General features: G+C 41.5%; 1 protein-coding gene across 2 annotated transcripts in view; it reads left to right on the top strand.

Annotated features, from left to right (window-relative positions):
* Positions 1–19,547: 19,547 nt before the first annotated feature.
* Positions 19,548–24,151, top strand: part of ZFYVE9 (zinc finger FYVE-type containing 9) — a 56,029-nt gene continuing 51,425 nt past the window's right edge. The window contains exon 1 of one of the 2 annotated variants that reach the window (XM_084291582.1): positions 19,548–19,684. The gene's annotated coding sequence lies outside the window, so the exon portion shown is untranslated. The remainder of the gene's footprint in view (positions 19,685–24,151) is intronic. The other variant, XM_084291581.1, reaches the window with a different exon arrangement.

Here is a 24,151-nt window from a genome sequence, read left to right as displayed (position 1 = left end):
CTTACAAAATATTCGTTTAATTTTTGCTCTTGGTCGTCATGAGAATTTACATGTTAAACCGTCATTCTTTCATATGTTTGACAAGCAGTAAACTAACTAAATATGCTAGCTTATGTAGTTACGTTATCTTCAGTTTTTCACTGTATCTGAAAACAGTCAACCACTTATGATTTGCTGCTGGAAATAACTAGAGCTTATCAATCATTAAACTGATTTTAATTAAAAGTAACCCATCAAGGCTCTTGTGGGAAAAGCTATTTTTCTTCATATTTGTTCACGGTAAACTCAGTGTTTGTACATGCTGGTGGAAATACAGAGTTATGAAGTGTAGTGACGGAGGAGCGTTGCTACAGTAAAAATTCCCCACAGTAAGGTGGACAGGTGGTGCATTAAAATGTTCTTTGCTTGGTTTCTGTAGTGAACTTGCTCACTACTTAAATGCTGTTGACATTGAAGATGCTGATAAAGTTACTGACATTGATAAAGTTACTGACATACTAAAGATGTTGGCAATAATTTGGAAATAGTATTGGAAAGCAGAGTCTAGGTTGAAACTTCTCTTGCACTGTATGTGAGAAAGCCGAATTGCAGAAGACTAAAACAATCAAGAACCTGGCAAACTTCTAAGACTGCAAACACTGGTGTTCTATTGTGACTGCCACTAGGTCTGTATTCCCCTAGTTTATGAAGAGGAAAGCTGGGACTGACTGGCCTCAGGCAGAAGAGCAAGTCTGTAGAACACTTGTGCATTTGCTCTATGAAAAGATGTGCGTGAATGACAGATGGCAGTAGAACAATTCAGTCAGTGGTGCTGGAGACTTGGTACTGAGTGCTGCGATTCCTCATGTGCTTGGTGACAGAAGGAGTTTGCAGAAAAGCAGTAGTGTAGAAGTTGATAACAGAACGTTTGATATACAACAGATTGGAGAAATACGGTTGAAGTACATTTTTCTTCAACTTCTGAAAACTTTAGACTTCGTCTAGGATTAATTGAAGAGTGCATAGAAGTGGTAAGGGTGAAATCAGAACTGCTACTGAAATACGTTAATTCACTACTATTTGTCAACTTTCAATGGGAACTAAGAGCTGTTAATTAAATCCCTTCTGCCACCATCTTCAAAAATGTTTTGGATTCAGTATGTACCAATTGGGCACTGGCAGTTTTAATAGTGATTTGTTTACTGAGCAGTGTACTGATTGACTGGTGTATTGCTTTTTACAGGAAAGAACCAAGGCAGTTATAAAGCAGCATGGTAAATCTGTGCTTTATGTGAGTGTTGAATTCATGCCTCTACTAAAGAGTCTCCTAGTGAGGAATTCTCCTGTTTTTCCCTGCAGTCAGCCCATGCTGCTCCAGATGGTAGGGACACATGCCGGGGCTTAATAAACCATGCACTGTAAGTGAACTTGGGTTATAGAACTCCTCCACTGGCCCTTAAGATGAGCATCATTTTATTATATGAAGACAGTAGTGTTTTGTTGAGCAAAGTGGCCAGATTATTCTGGAGATCAGGATTACACTGATTAAATGATCCATGTTTTGTAATTGAGCAAATGAAGTGATGCAGAAACAGAAGCACATTGCAACAGCCATGGCAGCTTTATGGAAGTGGTTGCAGAAGTACAGGGAATGATTATTCACGTTCAACTATTTGCATGCCCAACAAGTAATTTTTTTCACTTCTTTCCTCCTTTTCCAAGACCAGTTTGCAGACACTGAAGAACTTCATGGATTTATTCAGAAACATGGGGGCTGCAGTGCCAGTCAAGAATTCAGTTAGCCAAGCAGAGCAAGTGAAGACACTAACTCTAAGTCAGTTTTGCTGGTATGTTTGGGTGGAAGCTTGGGTTTATGTCTAGAGCAGGGTTATTGGGAACTGGGCTTTTATTTTGGACTCTGGCACTGTATATTTGGCAAGAAGAAACAAACACATCTTACAGTGCCTTGGTTTGCCTTCATTTTGGGAGCACTGCTCTTCCTCATGCAAGTATGTAGTATGTAAATTAATATACAATGGAGATGGCTCTTCAGAAAAGAGCTACACCTATAAAGATGTCACAAAAAGCTACTTCTACATGGTAAACATACTGCCTGGGGGGCTGCCAGTCCTATCAAATACCCTCTCACTAAACAGCAGACCCACAGCTTGCTCAGGCACAATTTTCTCTTTGCAAGCTGGTATCTGTCAGGTTTTCAGATATTAGTGCTTCCTTGAGCTCCCCGTTGAGGATGGATTTAATAACTATGCTAAATTTGTTGTATCCTTGGAGTAAAAGGAGATTACCTGCTTGCTTGAGGCTTTTGAAGTTGTTCCATATTTTTGATAAGGTATCAACAAAGGCAAAAGTTTAAAGAAAAAAAATTAGATTCCAAGCCCTTTGACTTTTCAGTGTATGCCTAGCTGAATAGGAGTTAGGTGACCTCTCACCCTTTCTTGCAACATGCTTGCAGCAGCTATAGTAACTGCTTATTGTCAAAAAGTAATATTAGAAAGTATTTGATGTATTTTTAGATGGTCTGATGCAACTTAGACAAAGAAGAGCCAGTGCCATGTGACCTGCTTTCTCCAGACACTGGGAAATGTTGCACAAACTACATTTTCAGAAAATCAGATCTGACTTTGAGGCCATGTGAAGTTCGAAATGTCCAAGCGATGCAAATTATTTCCAGACATAGGTAAGTGAAGGCTTAAAATCTGAACAGATTGTCAGTGCCTTTGCACGCCAGGGCTAAAGTTTCATGAAAGGCCTATACCAAGCTTCCAAACCAGCAAGAGGCAGCCCTTGCCTTGCTTCACTTTCTCAAGTGCCAACAGTAGTAGGTGATCTGAGAGGTCACCTAGATGAGCTTAGCTGGTTGTAAATGACTCTCTTTGGTTAGTTTTCAATAGGTTTTCAGCTCAGCTGACTGTTAAGGCTGACCATGCAGTTGTGTATGGTAACATGTGCTAAAAGCTTGGTCATTCCTCATCCTGACAGCTTGCTTTGGTTGGTTTGGCCAGCTTGTGAAACTCCATCCTGCACCTGGGTGGCAGTGTTTGAGCCTGCGATCTCCCGCAGGGAGCAGCTGCTTGCAGAGGAAGCTGTCTGTACAGGGTCTGCTTTGGTCGTCTTTGCCTTACCACCTGATAGATGGCCAGCTTTAACTGTGAAATAAATTGTAACCTTCCTTTAAAAGGAGAACATCTGCATTGAGTCCTTCTGTGTAGGCTTGGCAGCGATGGCTATCACACAAATGGGCCTTGCACATGGAGCTAGCCTTTTTTCATGCTGCTGCTGCTTGCTCTGCTTCTGAGGCTTCTCTTAGTGAAGCAATAGGGGGGAGCTTGCAGTGCTGCTGCCAGGGTCATACTGAGTTTGGGAAAAAGGGAAGGATTTACCATATTGATGCCTTGGGCAACCGATCTGGTCAGATTCCATAACTTGCAGCTTATTTTTAAACTTTTAATTGTGAAACAGGAGGTAAGTGCTGGCAAACTGGTGATGTGTAGGCAGTGCCTGCAGCATGGGCTGATGAGCTGAATGCTGCACGTGGCTTCAGTGTGCCATTACTGTAGCCACCCTCTGACCCAGCCATCCCCCTGCCCTGCAGCCACAGCACCTGAACGCAGCCTTCCCCTTGTGCCCATTTTGCATGACTCTTTACAAAGTGAAAAGTGATTTTTCTGGGGTAAGCTGTTGGAGTTTCAATTCATGCTGCAGGTTCCTGTTCATTGAAAACCTCAGACAGTAAATAGCTTTCAATGTGAACTTTCAGAAAAAATTGCCATCTCCGATGAGATCTTGTTTCAAACGGGTTTCTGACACTTGGTCTTACAATCAAAAATAGCTGTGACTTGCTCACAGCATTTTTACAGTCTCAAGGGAATAATAATGCAACTAAAGGTTCTTCTCTGTTCATTTTAAAGCATTTGTACTGTTTCTGGGGACTGAGTGACAGCTGTAATTAGTAATGGCTTGCATTTTTGCATGTTTCTGAAAGAAAGCAAGTAGGGATTAAAATAAAATTTTAAAAAAGGAAAGTAACCCATATTAAAGGTCTTTAAGTCTCCCACAACCTGATTTCCTCAGCCTGACTGAAAGACCAGGACTTCTCAGCATCTGCTGCTGGACATTTGAGTACTTTGCTGAGACTTTTCTTTTGACACAAAAAGAAATGTCAGTTTTCTGAAAAAATGGGGAATGTATTACATATTCTAGCCTTTTCTACATCGCTTTTCTCCCTGCCCCATGGTTTCTGTGTTGTAAATTATTAACATTTGAACACAGCAATATTATAACCCTTATCTCTCCCGCCCTTTGAGTTGCAGAATTGTTTTCATTGGCAGTGTGCACTGAGAAGTCACATTGGCCACTTCCAACTCTGAAATTGTAGTAGTTTATCCCATTGCATGGTGATTTTCCAGCTCAGTTCTCCTGAAAACCTTAAAATGGATTTTCCATTAAAAAATATTCCATCTGTTCTTTTCTTTTAAAGGCTACAAGTCAAATTTGAAGGGATAATCTAGCTATTGTTTCTAGTGGTATGTGTTCTCTCCTGATGATGTTCTTAAATTATAGAAGATTTTTTTTACATGTATAGTGCAGGCTTGGTCACTGAGAACTTGTGACTTCTGTGAGCAGGATTGCTTGCTCTGTGGCAACAAGCAAAGGTATGTCATTGACATCTTAACTGGCAGAAACTTTCCTGTGTGTACTCTTTCTGGTTTTAATCTGCAAAATACTCCGAATTTGCAGTAAACTGCAATAAGGCTTAGATGTCTTACACCAATGTTATCTCAGTGGCTCACAACCCTGTCATCAAGAATCTACACCAAGTGCGTCTTCCTTTGTAACTGCTTTGTCGTCTTCCTCTCTCTGTGGTTGCTGTGAGTATTGCCTGAGAAGCAGCTGTTGAATTTGGGTGCCTGACATCACAGGATGTGTTAAAACTTTGAATCTTTTAGGGCCTCCTTGGTTTTTAATTCCTTGGGATGACCAGTATTTGACAGGAAAGAGCAGACGAACAAGTAGCCATTCAGAACAAGACTTCACTTGCCTCGAATAAACATTAGACATTCTTTTTGGTATTACTTTCCCTGAGCCTTTAATTCGTGTTAGATTTTTGTATGATGTGTGCCTTGATTAAATTTTTGCCCTTCTGTGTTAGCTTAGATAAGCTAAGATGAGAGAGGTGATGAAATAATTATCTTTAATTAGTGTTAACCTTCTAAACAGTCACATGGAAAATAGCTGTTGGAAGTATTAGTGCATTGTTTTTATTGTGCAGGTAGACAAGCTTTAACAGTTGTTACTACTGCAGTTAAGTAATCCTGTTACAGCAAAAATGTGGTTTTTATGCTCAGAACATCTCCCTAATTTGGTAAAAGCTAAAACAAATGGCAGATTAAAGTACTTTTTTTTCTGCTCCACTCCCCCTCAAGCAGCTTCCTGCTGTATTTACTATTAATTTACTATGCATTATTCTATCAAGAAACATTGTGTTTAATTCTGTATCCTTGAACATGATTTTTTTTGTCAGTATTTCTGGTCAAAATAGAATTGTACTACAGTTGCTTATCCAGATGACTCTTAAGCAATACATCTTAAAAGACCTTTCTTACCTTAGGGTAAACTTCTATTCAAGGACCAAATACTTTTATTGGTACTACCAAACTTCTAGCTAAAAAAAACCCTAGCGTGTACTTACCGATTATTGTAAAAAGCCATAATGTAAGCAGCAAATATTGCTAGAACCCTTGCAAAACAATCTTGGTTGTTTGAAATAAAGTACCAGCCTTTTTTTAGCAAACTTAGGATATTCATCTGACTGACTTTTAAGTCATAAGCCTGAACAATTTACAGACTGTATTCTCATTGAGATGAGGAAATAGCTGGGCAGGGCTTCCAAAGTGCTCTGACTCACCGCACTTCACACAATCCCAATCATGTGATTTAGCAAGGCATAAATAAGCCTGTTTTGTATAGGCCTAATTACACCTAGTGAAGCAATGTCCTTTTGCTGGAGCAGGGAGTTGCCACACTCTGTTGTGAAGTCAGAACATTGCTAGGAGGAGAACGGGATGGTTCAAGCAGGGCCATGAAGCTCATTAGAGAAGCGGAAGGAGCATGTGTCACTATAAATGTTCTCTCCACGTGTACGCTTCTATGTGATTTAGTGGTGGGCTTTGTCTGTGACAGTAAGACTGAATGATTCCCCATTTGCCATCACTACTGACCTAATAAATGACATGCTCAAGACTAGCATGTGTCTGGCTTTTGTTTTCATACTTACTAGTGAAAGAAATGAACTAATGGGAAAAAAAGGTTGCAATGCTACTTTCCTGGAGTAACTAGTGACTTGTATTCAGCATGGAGATCTGTACAGTGGCACCAGCGGCATTGTGGCTTTTATTCACTTAGTTTATCTGTGATATGGTGTCTATATGGCAACGTTTGCTGGCTTCCTGACTCCCTCAGTCCATAGAGTTCAACATCACTCCTGAAAAGTGGGAATTGTAGGTATGCTTCCATGAATAAGGGGTATAGCACAGGCTGATACCCTTTATCCTGATATATTCACTGAGCTGGTGCAGCTGCAGTTTGTGGGATATCTTCCACCATTAGTGGAAGCCAATGCCATTCCAGTCACTATTGGACTAATGCTTGTATCTCCAGGATTGTCTGGTTAAACACCTGGTTGAGGAGAATGCAATGTGCAATTAACATTGCATCATCATATTGTGTAATACACCTTGCTGGATGCTAATCCCTTGTTACAGTGCTTTCTGTAAAAAATACAGGGTAAAAGATGGTTCTTCCCTGGAGAGGTTATAATTTAAGGTATAGTCAAGCTAATACCAACTAGTTTTCAGCAATTTAAAAAGTTAGTGCAGGGCTCACGGCTTCCTTGCAGGGAAAAAGAGCAATAGTGTCCTAGCTCAAGAGGACACGGATAACAGGGTCCATCTAACACATATTCCCTATGGAATAGAGGTAGAGTTGTTGAACAATCCCCATTCCGTAAAAATTGCTTTGAGGTGTTTTTCATTCTGGCCAAGTGAATCATTCTTGTTTACTGGTCAGCTGTAATTTTCACAGCCTGCTCTGCTAAATGGCATTTTTACTAAACAAATTTATTGATCAAAGACTTCAGTTATAAAGACCACTTCAAACTCATCTTAAGAAGCTCGCTCACTCACTGCTTTCTAGTATTTGAAGCCCTTTGCCTATTGCATAAATTACAAGCTGAAGGAACTCCCCTTGGTCTCACACCTGAGTTACCTTGGAATTCACTCCAGTCATCTTTTCTAGCCCCTAATTTGTTAATTACCTGGATAGTGCCACAGTCATGAAGCTATGAATCCACCCACCAGATTTTCTCCTGTATTCTCAGATTGCTTTCTAGTAGCCTTATCCTTTATTATTTAAGCACTCTACCTGACATGTATGTTCCCTTGTTGCCATATGACATAAAATTCTGGCTTAGCATTAGCTTGATTCCTTTATTCATCCAAGAGATAGGATTCTCTTCATTATTACTAAAGTGCCCAGCTTTTTGCAAACTACGGGAGGGGATGTTTGCTCATCAGTTTTCTCAATGTTAAGCACTTGCTTTCCTTTGGGGAAACAAGTCAAAACTTTTCTTTCTGGCTCTTCAACAAAGGAATCATCATCTTACAAAAGTAAGAATGAAGGAGAGAGGCTGCACTGTTTTCGCTTCAGTTTCAAGATTGTTTTTCTCTTCCTTACCCTTCAAAGGAGAGCTTAAGTCTGTATTTGGGCACCATTCTTATCTTTTGATGGCTAGTTCAGGCATGAGTTGTCTATCCAGTGCAGTTATGCTTTGCTACAATTTATGCAAAACTTATTTTGTATCATTTATATAAAAAATATTTATTTTAACTCTGTCCAATAAAGAGAATACGGAATTTGGTGCCAATTATGAGATTGCTGTATAGAGATGTGGGGAACAATGGCATGGGGAGGAAAGAAGCTTTTAAGGAGTGCAAAAGGCAATATGAAAGAGGGAGGTAGGCCTGCGTGCTGCAGTGATAATGCTGGAGGGAAGAGAAAAGGGGATTTGCAAAATAGCTAAATGCCAAAGGTGATGCGTAACTGGCATTGCTGCATGGGGGGATTATGCCAGCTGAGGTGTGCTTCAAGGGAAGAGAATTCCTCTTTCTGTTACTGCCTTCCCCATCGCTGTTTTTGTCTTGGACGAGGAGGGGTGCTCTTTGGACTCCATGCTTCTGGAGTCTGTGTGCTTGGGCTCTGCTCTCACCTCTCACAGGTACTCCTGGCACTGGCTGGGTGTTTGCGGAGGGTAAGTGGAGGCAAGGAAGGACAGTTCCTTCCCGTTGCCAGAAGCCCTTTTCCACAAAATGATCAGGGACCACTGTTCTATTCTGTGTTAATTTCTAATAATAAATGGATAACAATTGTATCACTTTCTAAGCTTACTCCAATATCCTCCACTCTCTCTCTCTCTCTCTCTCTCCAGAGAGCTTTCTCTAGTATCATATGTGTTACTTGGCAATCAGGGAAGGTGAGTTATATCTGGGGAAAAAAAAAAAAACATTAAGCATCAACAAAACCCCACCTTTTTCAGCCTTTCTCTGCTTTATGCTTGCCTGTGTTGTGGCAGGCTGGAGGGAAGGTGCCAGTGCTGGAACCAGGCCATGTGCATAGCTGCACAGAACAGTCACTTATGGCTCCTTTTTTTAGAACTCTTTTAAAAAGCTATCAATTCCAGAAAAATAGTTTCTAACACAAAAATATCCTCACGTGAATGTGATCTTCAGAAAGCAAATTAAATGGATTTTAACTGTCTTCCCTAGTGAATTTATGGTGCGGGGAATTTCGTGTCAGTTCAGCTGACTGCTTCATTTTTCAAAGTATTTCACTATGGGTTTTACATTTTCAGTTAAGCTGTTGCTATTTAAAAAGATGACTTCCATGTCATTTGCAAAGCATGTAGAAGATGGAGGCAATTCAGCATTTTGACACTGTTAATTATCTGATGGCCTGTCATGAAAGTAGGCTGTAATTAAATGATATGGTAATTTTGGTCATGCTACTTTTCAATCTATTTTTATGTCCTCGCATAATAATTCAGGTGGTGACATCATGCCAGTATGTGTGCTTCTCCTTCCTCAGTGCCTACTCGAGAATTGATGTCCATGTTGTTCAAAATAGCTGTAAGAAAATCAGTCCCAATGAGATCTTGGTGAAAGAGGAAATAGAAGTTTAAATAAATAAATAAATAAATCCTGTCACGGGCCTGTCATCCTGTTGGGGTCTGTGAAGATGACGTGCGATGTGTGACAAACTACACTTCCTGTAAGAAATACACGTTCGGAGATCAGCATGGTTCTTTGTGCAGTCTGACTGGGTTTATGGCTGGAGAAAACAAAGGTAATTTTGATGGCTGTATAGCCTGTGTCATATTTGCTCTGGGATATTGCTGAAGATTTGAGTATGATTGTAGCTGGATTTGGCCCAGTGTACTTTTGATTAACGAAGATTATGCTGGCTTGAACTAGAGGGGTTGGTATTGAAATGGGAGTGCTTTTACCGGGTAAGCAAACATAGTTCTACAGGGGTATTCCGGGATAGACGCATCCCTAACGCAGCCTGACAGCATTACTGTTCAGAGACGAGTGGGATTTGCCAGAAGCTGGTAATGCCCGCTGCATTTTGAGCCAGGTTCTTTTGATGTCCATTTTCTGATGTCTTGCCCTGGGGAAAGCTGCAGTCTATTCATCTCTTAAATCCTTTAATAACATCCCTTGTGCCAGGAACATCATAATGCTGAACGCTCTGACTGTGAAGTTACTGTGAGTACGCTGAGGATCCTTGCTTGGTGTGTGATGAAACGATCTTTAGGGAATAAGTGAAACAAAAGCGCGTGTAGGATATCCTTTAATTCAATGAAGAATGTGGGTGGAGAAGCAATTGAAATGAACAAGATGCTTTGGATTTTTAATGCCTTGAATACTTTAGGGTGTACTTATACAAATTTTTGTGTATGAACAGTTTCACTGCTCAAAGAACTAATGATGGACAGGGGGAGTCCATGTTTTTTTAACCATCTCCTTCACTACCTGCCTTCCATCGTGCCTTTCCCCTGAGTTATGGGCACCATATTCCCATGGCAGTTCTGAAAGGGGAGAATTAACCTTCTGAAGGAGTCTAGACCTACATGCTGCTGACTAACAAGCCCCCTGCTGCTAAGGGAATGTGTAGTAGCTGCCTTTTCTCTGCTGTGTCCTCAGCAGGGGCAGTCATTTGTGACTTTCTCCTAAAGCAGTCACCAGTTGCCTCTTTCAAGCATGGCTGAAATTGAGAGACATATTCTTAAATTGTTCAAGAGGAGAGGAAGATGAACCTCCATCTGCAGCACAGTTGTGCAAGCTTTTCTTCTTTAAAAGGCTTAGCTTAAAAAATGCATAAATGGTGATGGTTCTGATGCCCACTGTGCACTCTGTCATGAATCTGGCAGAAAGGAGAAGTCTGGTGGAAAAGATAAACATGCCAACAGCAAATTATCCAAGACAATGTTGCAAAAGTTGTCTGCCAGATTCCTTCAAAAATTAAATCCCTTTTGCGGGAGTTTGTCTTCAAATCATGCCTTCAAATATTTAATAACAAGAAATCGTGAGCCAGAACTTGAGAGTCATGCATGTCCATGCATAGAAGCTATTCATTTATCTCTAGTGCAACAAAAAAGGGAAATGCTTAAGATAACAATGAGCCAACTGCATCTACCACTTCCTCTCAAGTAAGCTTCTGTTCTTTTCCTTTCTAAAGAAAACCTGGCTCTTCATTTGAATCCAGAAATACCTAAAGGATAAATTCTTAAGTATGTATTAGATTAAATCCTGCTCATAAACTTTGAAAGAAAAAAAAAAGCTCTATATCAAGGTTTATACTTTTGTTAACTTGCATCCTTCAAGCAAAAAAATCAAAACTCATCAGAATATGTAGCTGCATGCTCAGCTCTGGCCGTAGCCTTTAGCTTGTCAATAAGGATACAGCTGAGGATCTAGAAGCTGAAAATGTTGTATAAAGATGCAGGAAAACTTGTGATTTGAAGAGAAATAGAAATTTTCAAAATTTTTGCAGAAACAAAGAGCTATCAGAAGGAACATTCTGGAAATAAACAGAAAAGAAGTTTATGTAGAGAAAGTTAAATTGATTCCCATATGAAAACACAGGGCATTAACTTAAATTGACCAATAGAGCATGTAGAGTTGATTAAAAAAAAATACTTTCAAAGTACTGCAATTAGTGCATGGTACTCGCTGCTACAAGATATCACACAGATTAAAACGGGATTTGAAAAGGATTAGATCTTTTTCTGAAAAAAAATGTTTTCATTCATATTTGATAAGTCCAACAATGAATTGATGTAATTTGTATACCAAGCTTGTAAGAAAAACCCAGATGAGTTTTTTGGTCAGAATATATAGTGATGTTGGAAAAAACAAAAGGAAAGACTCATGTCAAAAGATGTCAGGTCAACATTCTTAATACTGGGTTATTTTTCAGTTTGGGATTTTTTGTTTTGAAATATTTTGTAGCTATATGTAATTAAAATTGACTCAATTTCAAGCTGTATATATTTTTTTTCTAAAACTGCACTGTCCTTAGAATTTTCCTTGCATCTAAAGTGTTGACATTTGAGGGATTGGGTTTCTGTTCACAAAAACAATCATTCAAAAATCCCCCACAAAACATCCTCTGTGCTACTGTTCTGCTGGTGGAATTCCTTTCTGAAGCGTCTGATGTAGTTTGTCCTCAGCTAGCATACTGAGTAAGCCTTGCGTCTCCCAGTGAGTGCGTCGAGCCCAGACTACATTCACTGAAGCCCACACAAATGCTTGAAACTGTTTTCATGTAGACCTACTTTAGGAGCTTGTGAGCTAGTCCAGTTTTGGAGATTCTACGTTAAAAAATCACCTGCTCTTCACCACTGTGCTTCCTGTTGGCCATGGAGCATGGTATGTTTGTTGCACATATGGAAAAGTGTATATGGCTTTTTAGAGTAGTTTATCAACAACTCAGAATGTGCTTTCTGGAAGCTGTGTGATGCACTGGTTTATCCTCCATGGTTCATCCTCCATCAATATCCCACAATTAAGGCAATTTCTAGACCAACCGGGCATGAATTATAACCTCTATCTGAACAATGAGAGTCTCAATTCTCCTGCTGTCCACCATCCTTTGGCCCAGCTCCAACATTGTTCCTGGAGTACTATCGTCTTTGAAAGATGGAAGGTTATATAATTGAGGAAATTAAATAATGCTATAGTCAAGATAGATGGGATATGAAGTACAATCTAGAGTTCTTGTCCAAAATCTTAAATGTATTTTTGAGTGATATGGAACAGGTTGTCTGAGGGAACTAACAGGTTTCAACTCTTTGTAAAGGTCTTCAAACGGGAAACGCATATTTCTCTGCATTTGAGGAAGATGAAGTTAATCTTTCAAACTCTGTCCATTTTTGAATCTCAAGGGTCCTTTGTTTCGGTGAACCAGAAAGCACATATTTAGGCGATGCCATCATATCTTCCAAATGAAATTTTTTCATGTCATCATCATCATAACGCTTCTCATTGGAGACTCTCAGAGCAGTTTTTCAGACCTTGATGTGGCCTCGTACAGCACTTACTCATGCTGTCCATACAAGTAGTTCTACTGTACACACAAGGGAAGAGGATCAGGTGGGTTAAGTGTCACTCAGCAAGTCAGCTACAAAGTCGAACAAGAACCTGTTTCTCCCGATTCAAAATCCTGGCTTTTTTTTGTTGTTGTTGTTGTTGTTACTAAGCACAAACATGTTCATTGGGAACACGGTCATGAATACCCAAACCCCGTGGGTATTCATTAAAGGCATTACCAGCTTCTGGCCAGACCAGCAATATAATCAGAAAGGTTCTTAAGCTTTTCCGGGGCTTTCAAATAGAGATTAATAGCAAAATAAACAATGAGAATGAAATGATCCAAATATTTATTGTTTCCTCATTAAAAGGGACTACTAAATCCTTTAATTTGACTTCTTGCTTAGCAGAGGCTTACAAATAATCCAAGTATCCCATCTCAGTCTCAATTACAGAGTCCAAATAATAGCCCTCAAGAAGCTGGTATGAATACTGGAAAAATAAATCCTGTTTGCACAGGGATTTGTCTCTTCACTCTCTTCTCATCTCTTCCTTGCACTAACACTAGCCCTGCCACATCCACGATGATCCTCTCTACAACAATGACCTCAGCATCCTCCAAATTCACTGTGACACTCCGAGGCCACCCCAGCATACGCTGGGCGTAAGTAACGTGGTGGGGTGTGTGTGCTGTCTGAGCAGCCTGAGCACACGCTGGTTATTAAAAAGCAGGCTGCTGCCACGCTGAATATGTAACAGTTCAACTTGCTTCAGCTCACCCTTTATGCCTGCCTGTGGATTGCCACAAAACTTGTATGAACTTAATTTCCTTTGAGACTTATCATTTTTTCAGCTGGGGCAGAAATTGGCCAAGAGATCCTAAAGATATGCAGAGAGAGCAAAAGAGAAAGACAAACAATTTAATTAAATGTGTTGTTTCTTTATGCAGCCTAGGCTAATAAACTAAAATGGGTGCCAGAGGGAGAGAAAAGAAAAAAAAAATCAAGATGTAATTAAAGCCCAAAACGCTAGCTTAAGCTCTCACAGAAGTTTAACACAGATACAGAGACAGATCTTTTAAAGCCTCAGGGCCAGTGTCAGAAATATGGAGAGAAAATTGATGGATGTTTCAAGATGTAGCCAGCATAACTAGTAAACCAGTTATGTTCCCTTTTAAATGTATAACGTATGAGAGTGTACTTTTGGAAAGGATTAAAATGTCATCTTTATTTCTCCTAAGAATACACAGCATTTTAAAAATTTAAACAGGACAAGATAAGGATAGAGTGACTCTAAAATGACCCATACACTTGAGATGGTGTTATAGAGCAGGTCTTTTTCTTTTCTAGAGATTAAATCACATCTGGTGGAAAATGCATCATAGGTTAATTAAGTGCCCGAGTATTAGTGGCTTTATTGCATGACTCACTAAGTACTGGGTTAACCTTAATATAGCCTTCTGAGGATGTTTAGCCAAGCATTTTTATTGATTCAGATTGTTCTGGTGCAGGTAGTACTTGAGCGTAATGGATGAACCCTGCATAAAATTTAGGAAATTAAAGATTCAAGGCTGGTGATGTAATAAAGGTGTATTAAGGCAGATGTGGAAGGAGCTGGGCTATATCATTCAGCCACTAGAGGGCAAAATCATTACATTGTAATCTTCACTGAAGGTCTCTTGGTGTCTTCGGATGGGTGTAATCAGGAGATGGTTTTTACAGTAGAAACTAGATAAGGGATCATTAAACATTCCATTAGCGGTGGTCATTGTAATGAATATTTACAATATTGTTTTTGTCAGAGTGGTATGCAAGCAGTTACTAGCAACTTTATGGGGAAAAAAAAATCTGTTCTTCCACAAAACTGAATAAAACCATCAGTCATCCAAGAAGTTTGGACCCTTAGGATCACAGCACAGGCCTTCCCCACTTACGTGTATCAGTCAGAGGCTGAGTATGTGGATCGGGAACTACACTGGGAGAGTAATCAACATTTGCTGTGAAGTTTCCTGATTGTTTGATGATACAAGTTCAGCCCAGGAGCCTCCTGAATCTGTGTCAGATTCTGGAAGGGTTCAGGGCCTCATCTACACTTCCCTCCCCAAGTCTGTCTTTGACTTTCTAGTATCAGCTGTTCCTGTTCTTCTGTCCCTTGGCTCTTGTCCTCTCCTGCATCTATGCCAACTTATCATCATGCATCTATTCTCTGCTCCCACCAAAACTCCTGCTCTGTTCAGAAATCAGGGGCGAGTCAGCTTTCCCATAGACCAGAGAGACAGCTTGGCATGAGAAAGATCAGTATCCTGCTTGTGAGAGCAGCCAGAGGCAGATGCCAGATAAAGAACTGAGTAGCAGGATAATCATATAGTGACAATTCTGAGGAGTTCCCAGCTTCCAGCAATGCGTGTCTCAGGCTTCTGGAGTGAGAACTGTTACATTTTTATGCAGTACACTTCAAAGGATTTGCCTTCTGTGAACAAGCACACTCATCCCTTCTACCCATGTAAACATTAGCATCCACATGGCTGCTCCTGTCATGTGCTCAGGGACACATGATCTGTGTCAGATGATGCTGAAGGGGATGACAGGTTGCTGCTTCGTAGTGCCCCAAGGAAATCAACTTCTGCATAGACAAGCAACCAGAATCCACAGCTGTGATCAACTCGTTGTCTCTCATGGGTAAAAGACTTATAGGAATGAACCCTAGTGTCAAAAAATGTGTCAAAAATAGCTTAAAAAAGCACCTTGTTTTGATTTTGACAGTCCCAGTGCTGGGAAATTTAACTTGTTCCTCTCTGAAGCGTTTCAGTAATTAATTACCTTCACTGGTAAAAGACTTTACTGGGAAGCTGAATAAGTCTGCCTTTAGCATAGTCACTGAATTTTGGAAGTACTTCAAACCTGTGATTGAGTCGTCCCTTCACCTTCTTTTTATATATGAAAGTAGATTGAATGTTTTTAGTTTTCATCTAAATCATTCTTATTGATCTTCTCCAAACCATTTAATTTTCAGCTTTGGTTAAAGAACTAAGGGATTTGTCTCTCAGATTTCAGGAGCAGTTGGACTAGTGCCAGATAAAAATAGACATTATTTTATATTCTCCTATTTATAAAACCAAGCGTTGTATTAGCCTGTTGGCCACGGAACTGCACCACCTGCTCATTTGCTTCTGATTATATGTGATGACACTCAAGGTTTTTGAGCATTAACTTGTTATAGCACAAATTCCCCCATCCTATAATCATGGTCTCTATTCTTTGGTGCATGTTTTTACATCTGGCTGTACAGAAATGCATGCTACCTGTTATCAAGCTGTCTCAGATACTTTCCGTTGTGACTTGTTATTTGTTAATCCTTGTTTACATCACTTGCAAAGTTTGTAAGTGATGATTTTATGTTTTCCTTAAAGCCATTACTATCCATACAGTATAGTGCAGAACTAATCACTGTATGACACAGAAACGCATTCTTTCATGATGACTTCTTATTTCCCCACTTCGTAACTGCCAGTTAGCCAGAGTTTGAACAGTTTAATACGTGCTGTGATGAGTCTCTACCATTCTGGTTTCTTAATTAAAATGTTACCAAAACAAATATTTTACAGACCTACTTACCTTGATCCACCAAACTTGTAATGCCATTAAAAAAATCAATTTATTTTGGTAAGATTTATTTTCCACATTAATTTGCATTTATTTTGTTTCCATCTTTTAATTCTTTTTTAATCAAGTAATATAGCTAATATCCCATTATGTTACCCAGAATTCTTGCCAGGTTGGCAAGTTGTAATTACCCTTGTCACCTTGTTTACCCTTTTAAAATATCGGTACAATATTTCATCCAGTGCTCTGGAACTTGAACAGCATTCCAAGATTTATTGAAAATCAACATTAATGGTCTAAAGATACACCCTGCCAGTGCTCTTAAAACTTTTGGATGAAAGTTGTCTATACCTGCTGATGCACAGCCTTATTAGCTTCTGTTTAACATCCCCCTCAGTGCCTGTTGTAATGGAATGTATTTCATCATCATCATACGATATTTGTGTATCATCTGGCTCTTCTCCAAATACAGACCAGAAATATTTATTGAGCTCTTCTGCCTTCCTGTGTTATTGTTAGCATTTCTACTTTTTCCATCTAGTAACAGACTCAAACCATTGGAAAGCTTCTTTTTCCCCCAAGTTTCTGCAAGTTTTGTCAAGTACTTTAAACATTTTTGTTTCTCCATAGCTATTGTTCATAGATTATTCTTGCATTATTTTGAATCCTGTATCATCTCCTAGCTCTCAACGTACATTTGTTGCTACAAACATGTCTTTGTATTGACTTCGTAGCTCTCAGCTGCCCACTTCAAGGATGGCATCCCACAGCTTCCCCTCACCTTTCTAACTGTGATCTTGTCACCCACTTTCCAGTTCCTTTCCACTACCTTTCTGCAGGTTGGAGTCTCCACATCCATACACTCTCCTTTATGCCTCTTTCTTTTTATCTTCTCATAAAGAGCTGGGCAAAGATGGTAAAAGACTTAGAAAAGAAGTGGTGGATCAATACCAAATGTCCATGCTATCATCTGGGGTACTATTTGGCTTGTTTTTCTTGTCACAACACTGTAGATGCTCACTGACGTGAGGCAGATACACTACAAAGAGATGAAGATTTTTTTTTCAGAGTTTGTAACTATCAGTCTCACTGAATGTGCCAAGTAAATGGTCCGTGTCTTACAGGCTTGCTGGGACTTGGGACCAAGATTATTGATTTGTTTTGCACCTAGTTTTTTTTTTTACTAATCATACCCAAATACTTTCTGTTTGAACACGAGCAGAGGGAGCACAATCAGAAGACAGGAAGGACAGACTCCTGCTTTCACTTCAGACATATGGCACCACAACTGCCTGAAGAAGCAACTTGAGTTTTTCTGAGTTCCTGCTTCTCTAGATACATCATCGTCATTGGGAATAAGTCTTGTGGCATCCAAAATGCACATAGATAGAGAGAGGACAGACTATGAGGCCATGCCTCATCACCTTAACTCATAGAGACTTTTCCCATCACTCCTAACTCCTTTTTTCTTTCTTTTTTTTTTTTTTTCCCTGCTTTCATGAGATTGATTTCTTGCAGAACAGCCAATTATGATCTTCAGGTAAAAACACTCAGTGTTTGCTGAATTCCAGTGACAGTTGCATGTAGAGGGATTAAAGCAGATCAAAATTTGGGTAGTGATAGGATTCTGAGACATATGTAGGTGGAAAACCTATGCACTTGTGTGCATTTGCCTACAGGGTATGAAGTGTTATATTAATCATCCTTTAATTTATTTCCTTTTTGTTTGCCAGGCAGATTGCATGTTTAGCAGTCGGAGCTGTTTATGAGACTTGTTTTGAGGACAGTGGTTGTGCACTGGACTGGATGAGAGCTCCTCATCTATGCTTTACCAGCATGACACCACTAACTGCTAAGGAGACAGCATGATGGGGTTAACCAGGAATGCTTTATGGGAGAAAATAAATCCCATCTCCATTTATATGCTACTACCAGATATGATTGATTAGTATGTTTTATCTCATCAGCTCTTCGCCCATGGATTGATGATTCAGTTGATTGGGAGTATCTTATATTTTCTGCTTGAAAAGCACAAAGTTCTACCGGAATGAATGAATAAACATTAAGAGCTTCCTTCTCATTTCAGGCGGGATGAACTGATGCTCCTAGAGCAATAAGGCCTACATGTTACCACCAGGGCTCATTACACCTTATTCACCGTCTTAAGTAGGAAGCTAGCAGAGAAGCCGAACTCCTGCAAACTGCTAGCCAGCAAGCACGAAGACCTGAAGACATGCTGTGGGGTGAACGAAGAGAGCACAGAACACAACGCCCGCCGTTCCCCCGTGCCGGGGGTGACATGGCGCCCTGAGGCGGCCCTCACAGGCGGTTCCCCCTCAGAGCCCGGCGGGGCGCGAGCCGTTAGCCGTTAACCGTCAACCGTTAGCCGTTAGAGCGCGGGCCCGGCGAGGCGGCACGCGGCTGAGGCGTTCGTGAGGCGGCGGGGCCAGAGCCGTGCCTCAGCCCCCGGCCCTCCGCCCGGCAGGGGGCGGCTGGAGGCGGCACAGCGGCTGCGGGAGCCCGGGGCTGGCCGAGACCCGTCCGCCCCTCGCAGCGGGCGGCCCGCACACACACACGGGGATGTTTCGTCTCCACAGCCGGGCTGCTGGGCGCCTGCAGCCAGGGTAAGGGGGGGTGAGGTGGTGCCCTGCTCCCTCCGTGTAATGGAAGAATCGGCGAGGCTCCGAGCACTGGTTTCGCATATATGTACCTGTCAGCTTGCACTTTGAGTCAGTTTCTGTGAGGGATGAATACGGTTTATTTTTATTTTTTTCTTCCTCTGGAAGCCTGCTCTGCGTGTCTTTGAGCAGGTGGCTCCGTGGCTGCGCCTTTCCCCAGCCGGCTGCGGATGGCCGTGCCTGCGCAGGACACGCATCCCTGGCTGTGGGGGGGAGAAATTATTTTTCGAAATACCAAAAAAAAACACAACAAACACATAAAACACGGACGGCTCCAAACAGCCCCTAGGTGCGGCTGGCTGCGGGGCGCGTCGCCACGAAGCGCCCGGGGGACCGCGGTCCCCTCCCCGCCTCGCCCTCTCCCGTTGCCGGGGCCGCCCCCGGCTCCCCCCCGGAGCTTGGCCGGGGCTGGGGGCCGGGCGGGCTCCGGCCGTGCCGGGTCACCCCTCCCGCGGCGGGGCGGGGGTGCGGCAGGCTCGGCGCTGCCTCCCCGGCGGTGCCGCAGTGCCGTGCGCTGCCTCTGGGGCCGGCCAGGGGGCGCTGGCTGCCGGCAGCTGCGGCGGCCTTGGCCGCGGAGCCAGCGAGCGAGGCCGGCTGGCGGCGGCGGGCGGGGAGGGCGGGCGCCGGCCTCTCTCCAGCGCTCGCAGGGGGCTCTGCGGGGCCCGCCCGGGAGCTGAGCGGCGGTGGTGGCGGCGGCGGAGCGCGGCCCCGGGGGATCCCCCTCGCCATGCAGACCCGGCGGCGCCTGCCGCCTGCCGAGGTGAGTGAGCACAGCCCAGCCGAGCCGTCCGCCCCCAGGCCCGGGAGGCCGGGGGACCCCTCTCCCCAGGCCCCTACCGCCCGGAGCGAGGCCCCGCGGGCGGGGAGGGCTCCGCCGCCTCGGCCCGAGCTGCCGCCGCCTCGGCCCGGGGCTGGGGGGCTGCGGGTGCCTCCTCCTCCCCCGCCGCCCTTGGCCCCCGCACGCCGCCGAGGGGAGAGGGACGATCGCCCCTCAGCCCTCTCCGGCCGGTCCTGCGAGCCCCTTCCCCACCGTCCTTGGGTGCCTGCAGTAGGCGACCCCTTCTCTCAGCTCCGAGGCTCCTGCAGAAGGACGAAGAGCCCTCGCCCTGCTCATCGCGGCTGGCAGCCGGAGCCTCCTCGGGACCCCCCGTGTGCCGCCGGGGCAAGGCTCGGCTCGGCTCGCCCCGGAGGGAGCCAGCGGGCAGCTTGGGCTCGCAGCCCGGGGAGGGGAGGAGCCCTGCTTGCATCTGGTGCCCTTTTTATGGCCTGATCTCTGCTCCGGCCCCGGGCGCTGAATGTTACTCGCTCATCGCGATGTGTAACAAGTCACTCCCGCAATGGTGGTAGTGCCGGAGGGGGATGGGGCGAGCGCCGGCATGCGTTTTGTAACATCTCTAATGAGTGCCACCGTGGTCAGATCTCACCCGGGGAATAACCGGCACTTTTGGCGTGTCAGGCTTTCTGCAGAGGTGGGTTAGTTACTTGCTCATAAACGTTACGGTTCGATAGGTGCACATGATGGAGGGTGGCCGAAGGGCTGTTTTCATCTCTTAACCAGGCTGAGAAACAAGTAGCAGATGGCAATTGAGAGCCTTTCTGCTTTCAGCGTTCACTATCTTGTTTATTTATAGATATTCCTGGTTATTTTATGACAAAGCTTTATATTTATTTATTTATTTTTTACACAGACTTTCATTCAATTCAGATATTAGAAGCTGACTGAATAAGGGATCTCAAGATCTGGCAGTCTTTATATTAAGCATGGTTGTATTAGATTAGAATCGCAGAATGACACTGCCCTCAATATTTTGTTTCAGGCCACATCCGAAACTGGAAGGGGCCCTATATAAACAAGTAAAATAGGAAAGACACTCTACTCAGATAAAACCTTTTATTTTCTTTGGTTAGAATTTTATTGGCTAGGTGATGTTTTAAAACATAATTAACTTTTATTACCAAATCATTTTTGATTGCATGGGAGGAATCCAGATTTTAGATATACCTCCAGTGGTTGAAACAACATTAAAATCCTTTGTTACTGTATGAAGCCAATGGTGTGTTGTTGTTTTTTTATTTGTTTGTTTGTTTTGTTTTTAAAGTTATGCTATGCCATACAAAACTACAAGAACCAGAGAGGCAAAAATAAAAGTCTCTTCAGAGACTTGGAAAATTTGAAATGGAAGCTGAAAAAGGGCCTAAAATCAGGCAAGTTTCCCTCTAATTCAAGCTCTGATCTAAATCTAACAAGTTACATCTTCAGGCACGTTACACTGGATTCTATAATGGCCCGTTGCTTTACGGTGCCTTCTTTGGTGTGTGAAAAGGGAAGAAAATACACCCCAGAGCTGCAGTACTGAGTCCTGATATTTGGAGTAGCTTTGAGTCAATTATTAGGCTGGGGATTAAATACTTTCAAACACATGTTTTGGGATCTGAGGCCTGGAGCTAAGGCTGACATGAAATAGAGTGGCTTTTTTTAGGTTGGCATAACGTCTGGCTGTGACTGTCTCAGGGAACAAAGGTAGAAACTAAACAAAAAAGCAGTATTAAAACTTGTGGCCAAGGAATGATAAGCTTCTAATGTCCGTTGTGGCCTGTTCTGTGTAAACTTTAGCATAAAAGAACTTGCTAGTTTTCTGGTTTACAGGTTCTTTGTGAAAAAATTACTTGAAATTATTTTGCAAAAGCTTTGCTGTTGAATAAAAGTTGGCTAGAAAGAAATGTCTCTTGGAATAAATTGTGTATTCATATTTTGTTGATCAGAATAATCTTTTTGATGCATTAAGGTGAGAATCTTTCAAATACGTGTCAGTTGCTTGACAGAAAATAGATGAGGGCTAAAAATTGCAGTACACAGTTAGTATGTGTGCTGATGAATCAGGGATCTGATCCAGAACACTGTTGGAAGATACCTGTATATTTATAGACTACTTTGAAATTTTTATGTGAAAATTACTGCTTTTGTTTTGTTTTGTTTTAATTGCGATTGCGATTAAATTGTCTAAAGAAATTAAGATAGCCTGTTTTAGAACTCTGTCATTCCTTGTGAGACTTGAACTTTGGAATGAACAGAAATATGAACTGACATGCTCAGTTTTCCCTCCTGTTGTTTTTGTTATGCATTGAGAAATGTTTCAGACACTAAACAGTTACAAAAAGCTTTTTGTATTGGTAAGAAATGTATAATCAAGGGTAAATAGATGAAACTAAGTTAAAGTATGAGGCCTAGGTCATAGAAACACCTCTAGAAGCAAAGTTAGAACTAAAACTGTGTTGGCTGTAAGTGTTGGTTACATCTTGCAGCATTGGGAAAATTATGTCAACTAATGTCAATGGATGGGAAGTTTGAAAAGATATACAAAGAATCCGTCATTTACATAGTTGTTTCTACTGAAGTGTCTACTTAAATTAGAATTCAGGATACACATTCATACAAATGTATTTGACTAGCAACTGGAGCAAAACATGCTATATTGTTATCCAAAGAATACGTGTGAGAAATTATTCTGAGTGAGATAAAGGTAAACAACCAGTATCACTATACATACAAGTATTTGATAGATAGAATTATTCTATTTTTACAGACAATTTTTTTTCCTACTTATTATTTAGGTGTCTGGTTAACGAACCAAAGTCTAACATTTATTTATTTTTAATTTGGCTGTTGAGATTCCTCGTAAACATTTCACATTTATAGATTGTAATGTGCACAGTTACATGTTAAAGAGCGTAGTTGTCAGCTGGTGAGGAGCTGAGGAGGAATGAGTGTGACTGTCCTAGGGTATTAAACTTTGTCATTCCTTTAAACGTTAGTTTCTAGAGAAAATTTTGAAACACTGAAGATCTTGTGACCTGGGATTAATGGAATGTGCACTCAGGGCTTTTGTCTTTGTTTCCTGAATGTGCTTTATGATGTTTTCTCTCTTTTGCATCACACACGTGCTAGGTTTGGGGAGGAATGTTGCTATTTAGACTGCCGTAGCAGATAGGTGGAATAGGAAGAATACTTTTTGGGTAAAGTTTAAATGTATTCTTTCACTGAATATTTCCAGTGTTGTTTTGCTGTTGTATTGCTAGAAGAGATAAGTAGAAACATGTAATGTTGATACTTATTTTTCAGAAATAACAGCCCTCCTAATAGTCTATCAGCATGAAATAGGCTGAAGGTGAATGGCAAAGAAAATCCATAAATGGTCACTTACACTATTTTAAAGATCTTTACTAGAGTAATTACTAATCTATAAACACAGGTTAAAGGCAAATAGTATGTGGCCAGGAGCTTATGGGTGACAACACTGGGCAGTTTGTTCCTTCAGAATTCTTTCTCTAGGTCTGCTCAAATGGGATTTAACTTAAAGAAATCCAGTCACCCCAGGCATAGTTCTGTTAGAGTAAAAAAAAAAAAAAAAAAAAAAAAGTGGTAAACCATGTGAAACAAGTGTGGAGTCACAATCTGTAGATTTTCTGCATTTTAGAAAGTGTGGAGCTACAGTGCTCTCTGAATAGCTTCCGTGATTCTTTCAGTGTAAGTATAAACTAGGGCAATGGTTGTTTTGCCTTAGTTTAATTCTGTTATAAAGACCCATGAGGACCTTTAACATTGTTTTGCTGCTGTGTAAAATTCTGCGTGGAATTTGGTAATAAATATGTCAGTCTGACTATCTTATGTTTTGAAGTTTTGGTGTCCATATATTATTTTTTTTCTCATATCCTATCCCCAGTGTCCACTGTACATTGGGCAAATGACAATATGGGCTTCAGGCTGGATTTCTACTTGCTTTTATATATATATATATATATATATATATATATATATATATATATATATATATGTATTTATTTTGTACTTTTCTCTGTGTTCTTGAGCAGCAATTACTAACCTCCATATAGAATCATTTTCAGGTAATGCTAATGGCTGTACTCTCGGTATGCTGCTTCTATGTTGTATATAGAATATATAAATATTCTTTATATCTCTGATACTTCGATGGGAAATGAAGCTACAAATCTGCCTTATGAGCCTGAGGGGTCATGATGGTATCAGTTATTTAAGGGAGTTTGTTGAGGGTCCAGAAGCATTCTGGTTTGCAATGCTAACATCAGCTTTGTTTTTCTGTCAAGGATTGTATTGCATGTTAACACTTTATATTTTTATTTCTATTTTCTGTACTACCCTCCTCTCCCCCCATGCCTTTTAATATTAACAGGAAGCTTGATGAGTATTTTT

The sequence above is a fragment of the Netta rufina genome (genome assembly GCF_964035555.1).
Source record: "Netta rufina genome assembly, chromosome: 8".
Lineage (NCBI taxonomy): Eukaryota > Metazoa > Chordata > Aves > Anseriformes > Anatidae > Netta > Netta rufina.
The sequence above is the reverse complement of the archived record's forward strand: the minus strand, read 5'-3'. Positions and strand labels throughout refer to the sequence as shown.